This window comes from Vombatus ursinus, unplaced genomic scaffold (genome assembly GCF_900497805.2).
Source record: "Vombatus ursinus unplaced genomic scaffold, bare-nosed wombat genome assembly UNPS02004691.1, whole genome shotgun sequence".
Classification (NCBI taxonomy): Eukaryota; Metazoa; Chordata; class Mammalia; order Diprotodontia; family Vombatidae; genus Vombatus; species Vombatus ursinus.
In genome coordinates, this window is record NW_020944469.1 from 3,322,049 (window position 1) to 3,332,313 (window position 10,265).

The 10,265-nt window shown below is 39.4% G+C and overlaps 1 pseudogene; it reads left to right on the forward strand.

Moving 5' to 3' along the window:
- The first annotated feature begins 561 nt into the window (after positions 1-561).
- LOC114025855 lies at positions 562-850 on the forward strand (annotated as a pseudogene).
- The last annotated feature ends 9,415 nt before the right edge of the window (positions 851-10,265 follow it).

Consider the following 10,265-nt stretch of genomic DNA (forward strand, 5'->3'; position numbering starts at 1 on the left):
GATTTGGTTCAGTGAAAGATCCCATGGGGTCAAATACTACAGGGGAAGTAGGTCCAGGAAGGACAGGAAGTACTCAGCGATGGAATTCTAAAGACATCTTGATGTTGGCTGGATCTGGTGCAGATCACAAGCCATCCATGTCCTCTTATCCCGTGTGACTCTTATCCATTTTCTCCCATAAATTCTCTCTAGGAGGCTTACCTGACATGTTTGGATCCTTCTTCCTAACATTACATGAGCTCAAATGGAGTACACGGTCTCTCCATCTGTGATTGCTCACTCTCAAGACATGAGTGACTCCACCTCTGTTTTCTGCAGCTTCTCCTACACCTGCTCCAGTTCTTCATCAATAACATGCTGCATTATATTACATTACAAAATTTCCCAAAAGGTGATCTTACCCATGCTCTTCCTCTTATTAAATTCTGGACCCAGTTCATCATTTTTCTGTAGTATCCATCCAAGATATATGTACTGATGGGCAAGCTCTATGGGCTGTCCACCCAACTGTGCATCATACTTTGAACAATAGACATTATCGCTCTCTTGTCTCTCCCATCTTCTGTTGCCGCCACCATCATGGACACCGGCCGCGTGCAGCCCATCAAGCTGGCTTGGGTCACCAAGGTGCTGGGCAGGACCGGTTCTCAGGGCCAGTGCACCGAGGTGCGCGTGGAATTCATGGATGACACAAGCCGGTCCATCAATCACAATGTGAAAGGCCCCGTGCGGGAGGGAGACATGTTCACCCTGCTGGAGTCGGAGCGTGAGGCCCAGAGGCTGCGGTGAGACTGACCAGTGGAGGCCCCTAGTCTGCTGGTCGTGGAAGGACTGCTAAGGGATGTGTAAAATAAAGAGTTTTGTCTAAAAACAAAAAAAAACAAAAAAAAAACCAAAAAAAAACCCCAAAAAACAACAACAAAAAAAAAAACAATAGACATTATTCATTCACTTGGCTTTTCCTGTGTGGAAAGAGAAACTCAACTTTTGGGGTGAATGTGGATCTTATTTATTTTTTAAATTAATTTATTTTTAATTAACAACAATCGCTTCCATACACTTCTGAGTTTTAAATTTTTCTCCCCCTCCCTCTCTACCTTCCTCTCCAAGACAGCAAGCAATCTGATATAGGCTATACATATACATTCTTATTAAACATATTTTCACATTAGTGATGTTGTAAGTAAGAATTAGAACCAATAGGAGGAACCACCAGAAGGAGGAAACAAAACACAACAGAAGAAAAAAATAGCAAATAGTATGCTTCAATCTGCATTCAAACTCCATAGTTCTTTCTTCTTTGTGGATGGCATTTTCCATCACGAGGCCTTTGGAGATGTCTTAGATCCTTGTATTGCTGGGAAGGGTTAAGCTTATCAATATTAGTCATCGCACAATGTGGCTGTTACTGTGTATAATGTTCTCCTGGTTCTGCTCACTTCACTCAGCATCAGATCATACAAGCTTTTCCAGGTTTTTCTGAAGTCAGCCTGTTCATCATTTCTTATAGCACAATAGTATTCCATTACATTCATATACCACAACTTGCTCAGCCATTTCCCAGTTGATGGGTATCCTCTCAAGTTCCAATTCTTTACTACCACAAAAAGAGCTGCTAAAAATATTTTTGTATATGTGGGTCCTTTTCCCGTTTGTATGATCTCTTTGGGATATAGCCCTAGAAATGCTATTGCTGGGTCAAAGGGTATGTATATTTTTATAGCCCTTTGGGCACAGTTCCAAATTGCTCTCCAAAATGGTTGGATCATTTCACAACTCCACCAACAATGCATTAGTGTTCCAATTTTCCCACATCTTCTCCAACATTTATCATTTTCCTGTTTTGTCATGTTGGCCAATCTGATAAGTGTGATGTGGTACCTCAAAGTTGTTTTGATTTGCATTTCTCTAATCAATAGTGATTTAGAGCATTTTTTCATATGACTATAGATGGCTTTAATTTCTTCCTCTGAGAACTGCCTGTTCATATTCTTTGACGATTTATCAATTGAGGAATGACTTGTATTCTTATAAATTTTACTTAATTCTCTATATATTTTAGAAATGAGGCCCTTATCAGAGAGACTGGTTGTAAAAATTCTTTCCCAATTTCCTTTCCTTCTTTTTTTTTGAAGATTTCTCCAGCATTTTTTATTTTATTTATTTTTAGTTTTCAATATTCACTTCTACAAGATTTTGAGTGCTAAATTTTCTCCCCATCTCATCCCTCCCCCTACCCCAAGATGGCATGCATTCTGTATATCCCTTCCCCTAATCTGCCCTCCCTTCTATCTCACTGCCCCTTCTCTTATCTCCTTCCCCTTCTATTTTTCTGTAGGGAAGGATAGATTTCTATACCCCATTTCCTATATTCCTCATTTCCCAGTTGCATGTGAAAACAATTTTTTTAACATATGTTTTTAAAACTTTGGATTCCAAATTTTCTTCCTTCCTCCCACCCCACCCACCTTCATTGAAAAGGCAAGTAACTTGATACAGGTTATATATGTGTAGTCTTGCAAAACACTTCCATAGTAGTCATGTTGTGAAAAACTAAGTATATTTCCCTTCATCCTACCCCACCCCCCCCATTTATTCTACTCTCTCTTTTGACCCTGTCCCTCCTCAGAAATGTTTGCTTCTGATTACCCCCTCCCTCAATCTGCCCTCCCCTCTATCATCTCTCTGCTCTCTTGTCCTCTTACCCCCTATTTTCCTGTAGGGTAAGATAGATTTCCATACCCAATTGAGTATGTATGTTATTCCCGCCTTAAGTCAAATCCGATGAGAATAAGATTCACTCATTCCCTCTCACCTTCCCCCTTTTCCCCTCCACTGTAAAAGCCTTTTCTTGTCTGTTTCATGTGAAATATTTTACTCCATTCTACCTCCCCCTTTCTCCTTCTCCCAGTATAATCCTCTCTCACCCTTTAATTTTATTCTCCATATATCACCCCTTCCTCTTCAACTCACCCTGTGCCCTCTATCTATCTATCCATCCATCTATCTATCTATATACATACATATAATTTTTACCCTCCAACTACCCTAATACTGACAAAGGTCTCATGAGTTACAAATATCATCTTTCCATGCAGGAATGTAAACAATTCAACCTTAATAAGTCTCTTATGATTTCTCTTTCCTGTTTACCTCTTCATGTTTCACTTGAGTCTTGTATTTGAAAGTCAAATTTTCTATTCAGCTATGGTCTTTTTGTTAAGAATGCTTGAAAGAAGGGGCAGCTAGGTGGCATAGTGGATGGAGCACCGGCCCTGAAGTCAGGAGGACCTGAGTTCAAATCCAGCCTCAGACCAAACACTTGACATTTACCAGCTGTGTGACCCTGGGCAAGTCACTTAAACCCAATTGCCTAAAAATTTAAAAAAAAAGAACGCTTGAAAGTCCCCTATTTCACTGATGACCATTTTTTCCCTGAAGGATTATATTCAGTTTTGCTGGGTAGGTGATTCTTGGTTGTAATCCTATCTCCTTTGCCCTCCAGAATATTATATTCCATGCCCTCTGGTCCCTTAATGTAGAAACAGCTAAATCTTGTGTTATCCTGATTGTATTTCCACAATACTTGAATTGTTTCTTTCTGGCTACTTGCAATACTTTCTCCTTGCCCTGGGAACTCTGGAGTTTGGCCACAATATTCCTAGGAGTTTTCCTTTGGGGATTTCTTTCGGGAGGTGATCGGTAGATTCTTTCAATTTCTATTTTGCCCTCTGGTTCTAAAATATCAGAGCAGTTTTCCTTGATAATTTCTTGAAAGATGATGTCTAGGCTCTTTTATTGATCATGGCTTTCAGATAGTCCAATAATTTTTAAATTCTCTCTCCTGGATCTATTTTCCAGGTCAGTTGTTTTTCCAATGAGATATTTCACATTGTTTTCTACTTTTTCATTCTTTTAGATTTGTTTTACAGTGTCTTGATTTCTCATAAAGTCACTAGCTTTCAATTTCTCTATTCTAATTTTTAAGGAAGTATTTTCTTCAGTAAGCTTTTGGACTTCCTTTTCCATTTGGCCAATTTTGCTTTTTAGGGCATTCTTCTCCTCATTGGCTTCTTGGACCTCTTTTGCCATTTGGGTTAGGCTATGTTTTAAGGTGTTATTTTCTAGTATTTTTTGGGTCTCTTTTAGCAAGTTGTTGACTTGTTTTTCATGATTTTCTTGCATCACTCTCAGTTTTTCCTCTACTTCTCTTATTTGTTTCTCAAAATCCCTTTTGAGCTCTTCCAAGGCCTGGGACTGATTCATATTTTTCTTGGAGGCTTTGGATGTAGGAGCTTTGACTTTGTTGTCTTCTTCTAGTTGTATGTTTTGATCTTCTTTGTCACCAAAGTAAGATTCTATGGTCTGACTCTTTTTGCGCTGCTTGCTCATGATCTCAGCCAATTACTTGAGTTATAAACTCTTTGTTAAGGTAGGAGTTTGTTTTCAATGTGAAGAGTGTACTGTCCCAAGCTTCAGGGGTTTGTACAGCTGTTTTCAGAGATACTTCTAGGGACCTGTACATTTTCGGTTCTTCCAAGGTGGTATGATAAGGGGCGAGGTGTTTACTCCTTTCCTGACCTATGCTCTGGTCTATGAGTGACCACAAACACTCTTTTCTGTCTTGGAACTGTGAGGAGGGTTTCCTCTCCACAGCCACTACAAGCTCCACCACGCCAGCACTCCTCCTCGCCCCGGGACCACCACCCAGAATTGTGACCCAGATCGAAGCATGGGCAAAGCAAGAGAATCCTGCACCAGCAGAGAGATCCCTGCAATCCCCCTCTGATCAGCCACTCCATTCCCCCTCAGTTTGTAGGCCAGAAGCTGTGGAAGCAGTCGCCGCCCTGGGGGCCAAGCACAGGAATTGGGGCTGGGACCATACTTCTTTCTCTCACCACAGTAACAAACTTTTCCCACTGACCTTCTAAGTTGTCTTTGGCATTCAGAGGTTGAGAAGTCTGGAAACCTCCACAGCTGCCCATGATTCAGTCCTCTGAGGCCTGCTCCAGGTTCGCTGAGACACGCGCACCCATGCCACACTGCGCTCCTCTCCCTGCCCAGCCCGATAGACCTTTCCAATCAACCATCCAGGCTATCTTGGGCTGTAAATTTGTTTCACTCTGTCTTTTTATGTTCTGCTGCTTTAGAATTTGTTTAGAGCCATTTTTTATACACATTTGGAGGGGTTTGGGGGAGAGCTCAAGCAAGTCACTGCTTTTACTCCACCATCTTGGCTCTGCCTCCCCCCACCTGTACTTTCCTTTTAATCTTGGTTGCATTGCCTTTGTTTGTGCAAAAACTTTTCAATTTAATGTAATCAAAGTTATCCATTTTGCATTTCCTAGTGTTCTCTATCTCCTGTTTGGTCATGAATTCTTCTGTTCTCCATAAATCTGATAGGTAAACTATTCCTTGCTCTCCCAGTTTATTTACAGTATCAGCCTTTATATCTAAATCATGAACCCATTTTGACTTTATTTTGGTATATGGTACGAGATTTTGATCTATGCCTAGTTTCTACCATATTCTTTTCCAGTTTTCCCAGCAGTTTTTGTCACAGAGTGAGTTTTTGTTCCAGAAGCTGGGGTCTTTGGGTTTATCAAATAATAGATTACTATAGTCATTGACTACCGTGTCTTGCATACTTAACCTATTCCACTGATCTACCACTCTATTTCTTAGCCAGTACCAAGCAATTTTGATGATTGCTGCTTTATAATACAATTTAAGATCTGGAATGGCTAGATTACTTTCCCCTGCATTTTTTTTTTCATTAGTTCCCTTGATATTCTGGACCTTTTGTTATTCCAAATGAATCTTATTATTTTTTCTAACTCTATAATAATTTTTGGTAGTTTGATTGGTATGGCACTGAATAAGTAAATTAGCTTAGGTAGAATTGTCATTTTTATTATATTAGCTTGGCCTGCCCATGAGCAACTGATATTTTCCCAATTATTTAGATGTGACTTTATTTGTGTGAAAAGTGTTTTGTAATTGTGTTCATAAAGTTCCTGGATTTGTTTCGGGAGGTAGACTCCTAAATATTTTATAATGTCTACAGTAACTTTAAATGGAATTTCTCTTTCTATCTCTTGCTGTTGGACTTTGTTGGTAATATATAGAAATGCCGATGGTTTGTGTAGGTTTATTTTATATCCTGCAACTTTACTAAAGTTATTTATTATTTCAAGTAGTTTTTCACTTGATTCTCTAGGATTCTCTAAGTATATCATCATATCATCTGCAAAGAGTGATAGCTTTGTTTTTTCTTTGCCTATTCTAATACCTTCAATTTCTTTTTCTTCTCTTATTGCTAAAGCTAACACTTCCAGGACAATATTGAACAACAGTGGTGATAATGAGCATCCTTGTTTCACCCCCAATCTTACTGGAAATGCTTCTAGCTTGTCCCCATTACATATGATGCTTGCTGAAGGTTTTAGGTAGATGCTATTTATTATTTTAAGGAAAACTCCATGTATTCCTATGCTCTCTAGTGTTTTTAATAGGAATGGGTGTTGTATTTTGTCAAAAGTTTTTTTCTGCAGCTATTGAGATAATCATGTTGTTTCTGTTAGTTTTGTTGTTGATATGATCAATTATGCTGATAGTTTTCCTAATATTGAACCAGCCCTGCCTTTCTGGTATAAATCCTACCTGGTCATAGTGTATTATTCTTGTAATAAGTTGCTGTAATCTATTTGCTGATATTTTATTTAAAATTTTTGCATGTATATTCATTAGGGAAATTGGTCTATAATTTTCTTTCTCTGTTTTGATTCTTCCCAGTTTAGGTATCAGCACCATATTGGTATCATAAAAATAATTTGGTAAGACTCTTACTTCACCTATTTTCCCAAATAGTCTATATAGTATTGGAATTAATTGTTCTTTAAATGTTTGATAGAATTTGCTTGTAAATCCATCTGACCCTGGAGATTTTTTCCTAGGGCTCATTCAATTTCTTTTTCTGAGATGGGGTTATTTAAGTATTTTACTTCCTCTTCCATTAATCTGGGCAATTTATTTTTTATACCTTAGTACATGGTCAATTTTTGTGTATGTGCCATGTGCTACAGAGAAAAAAGTATATTCCTTTCTATCCCCATTCAATTTTCTCCAGAGGTCTATCATACCTAACTTTTCTAATATTCTATTCACCTCCTTAACTTCTTTCTTGTTTATTTTGTGGTTAGATTTATGTAGTTCAGAGAGGGGGAGGTTGAGGTCTCCCACTAGTATAGTTTTGCTGTCTATTTCTTCCTGTAACTCCCTGAATTTGTCCTCTAAGAATTTGGATGCTATTACCATTTGGTGCATATATCTTTAGTAATGATATTACTTCATTGTCTATGATGTCTTTTAGCAGGATGTAGTTTCCTTCCTTATCTCTTTTGATAAGATCTATTTTTGCTTTAGCTTTGTCTGAGATCAGGATTGCTACCCCTGCTTTTTTTTTTACTTCAGCTGAAGTATAATATATTCTGCTCCAGCCTTTTGCCTTTACCCTGTGTGTGTCGCTCTATTTCAAATGTGTTTCCTGTAAACAACATATTGTAGGATTACATTTTTTAATCCATTCTGCTATCCACTTATGTTTTATGGGAGAGTTCTTCCCATTCACATTCACAGTTATGATTTCTATCTGTGTCTTTCTCTCCATCCTTCTCCCCCACCCCGTTTATGCTTTTCTTTCTCCTTTCTACTTTTCCCTCCTCACTAATGTTTTGCTTTTGACCATGTCTCCCTCAGTCTCACCTCCCTTCTATTAGCCCCTTCCCTTTTCTTCCCCTTTACCCTTACTACTTAGCCTCTCAGTGCTCTAGGCAGCTTTCTAAGGCTGGAAGTCACTAAAAAGGTACCAACATGCATTGGTAGAGGAACTTTCTTCATCTGTGAGTTCCCTATACCAATGAAACAACAGATCCAGTGCTTTTGATATTAGTAAGATAAATAAGCAGAGAGTTGTCAAAGTCATCTAGGCTGGGCATCTTTCAAGGAATCTTGTATGATTTGGATGTGTGCATGGAAGATACCTTGTTGGAAGAGAGCCTTTAAGGAGGCATTTTGCATTGCTGAATGAACCACTTTTTTAAAATGAGCGAAAGAGAGGCATTTTGTATTCCCTATGCTTTTCAGTCAATTGTGTGATTATAGCAATTATGTAATACAGTAGATTATAATCCTAGAGAGTATGGTTTGTAAAAGAATGCCTGTTCACTTCTCATACCCTCACCAATGATACCTTCAATGGATGCGTATATTATCCTTATCAACATTTGTTGAGATGTGAAATTAGGCATAGAGATCATTCATTACTAATTTTTGACTGCCTTTTTTATAATAGTAAGGTCTGATACATTTTCCCCAGTATTTGGCATCTTCCCCCATTTTTCAGTTGTCTTTAAGACTCAATCCCTCAAAACTGAGGGAGATAAAAAGATAAATAAGGCAGTCCCTGCCCTCAAGGAATTTATATTCTAGGAGGAGAAGATACAGGACACACAGAGAGAAAAATAACTATACTACAAAATAGCATATAAGCATGTCCAAGAGATAGAAAGTGAATGAGGTTCAAAGAAGAAAAGATCATTTTCCATTTTCAGTTGGGAACATCAGGGAAGGCTTCTTGGAGAAACAAACATTTGAGTTGGGGCTCAAGAACACTGAATCTCAACACACAGAGACTGGTGCAGGAAAGCACATTCCGGGCATGGGGAATGGTGTGAGAAATCCAAGGAGGGAGGACCACCTTTGGAAGCCGTGAAGGAGTTCAAGGAGGACGCCTGAATTTATCAAGAGGGGGAGGATGTACTGGTGGGGAGGGGATCATAAAAGGGCCTGCTGAATAGGGTCAGATTATGGAGGACTTTAAAGAAAGAAAGTTTAAACTCATCTTATCCTCATAACTATCCTGTGAGGAAAGCAGTGCCATTGTTATCCCCATTTGACAGATAAGGGAACTGAGGTTTAGAAAGATTGCATAGTCTGAGATCACATCATGAGTTAGGTGATTGGGCCAGAATTAGAGCCTGGAGTACTTGGTTCCTTTTCTAGGGCTTTTAAGGCCAAAGTGAGTCAGGATTTAGATGCTGGCTAATCCTAGCCTCTGTAAGCTTGATGTTTCAGAGTTGACTTTGTTCTCTTCTATGTATGTGACCTTATTTGATTGTTCTGCCCCATTAGCAGAAAAAACCTCACATTTGAAAATGTCAGGCCACAGTGTGGCTCTGAGCCAAAGAAACAGGCCCATTGACCTGGTGCATTAGAGGTGCAAGAACACAGCTCCAAGTTGTGATGATTGGCCCCTCCCCATCAGGTAGGTGAGGCCAGAGGAAAGACCCGGCAGGAAGGCAGACACCAGGCTGGGGAATCTCATGCCGTCTGAATGGCAGCTGCTACTTCAACGGAAGGATTCCCTTGACGTAACATTAGGAAGTCAGACAGGTGGCCTCCCCCAGGGTCCTTCAGCTAACATAGCCAGCATGCAAGTGAACATAAAATTTCAAATTAATCAAAGTATTTATCAGAGTTATGTGACCAATTCTCAGTAAGCCACCTGAATGAAAGGGGGTGGCAGGATAGATCAACCAAATGGGGGATAATGATATAACAATCACAGAGTCACGCCTTCCCCCAAGCTCATTAGAATGATGATGGCTCATGTTGACACAGATTGTTCCTGTTTCCAAAGATGTTTCATGTTCATTATCACATTTGATCCTCACGACTCCCTTTGAAGGTAGATATCACCCCCATTTTACAGAAAAGGAAACTGAGGTCCAGAAAGGTTATTTGTCTTTCACCATATCTGTTGGTTGTTCATGAGTCGGGGTAGGGAGGGTGGAGACTCTGTTTCTACTAAGGCCAAGCCTCACCTATTGATTCTGGCCCAACTCAAGCCCCATTTCCTTCAGGCGAGCTTCCCTGACTATTCCAGGCCTCACTGAGCTTCCTCCCCTCTGAACTTCTGTAGGAATTTGATTCTGCATCATTAAATGGATAAAGGGATTAAAATAGTGTCCCTCATGCGCTGTTGCCTTGTCTCTCCAACTAGACCAGGTGTTTTTAACTTTTGTTGTATGACATGGATCAATTGGACAATATGGTGAAGGCTATGGGCCCCTTCTCAGAAGATTTTTAAAAAATTCCTAATTTGGAGAAATGTTCAATTTTGGTGAGAGGTTAGTGCAAATAAAGATGGAATCTTTTTTTGCACTTAAATTCATGGACTCCCTGAGATCTATCAAGAATCCCTG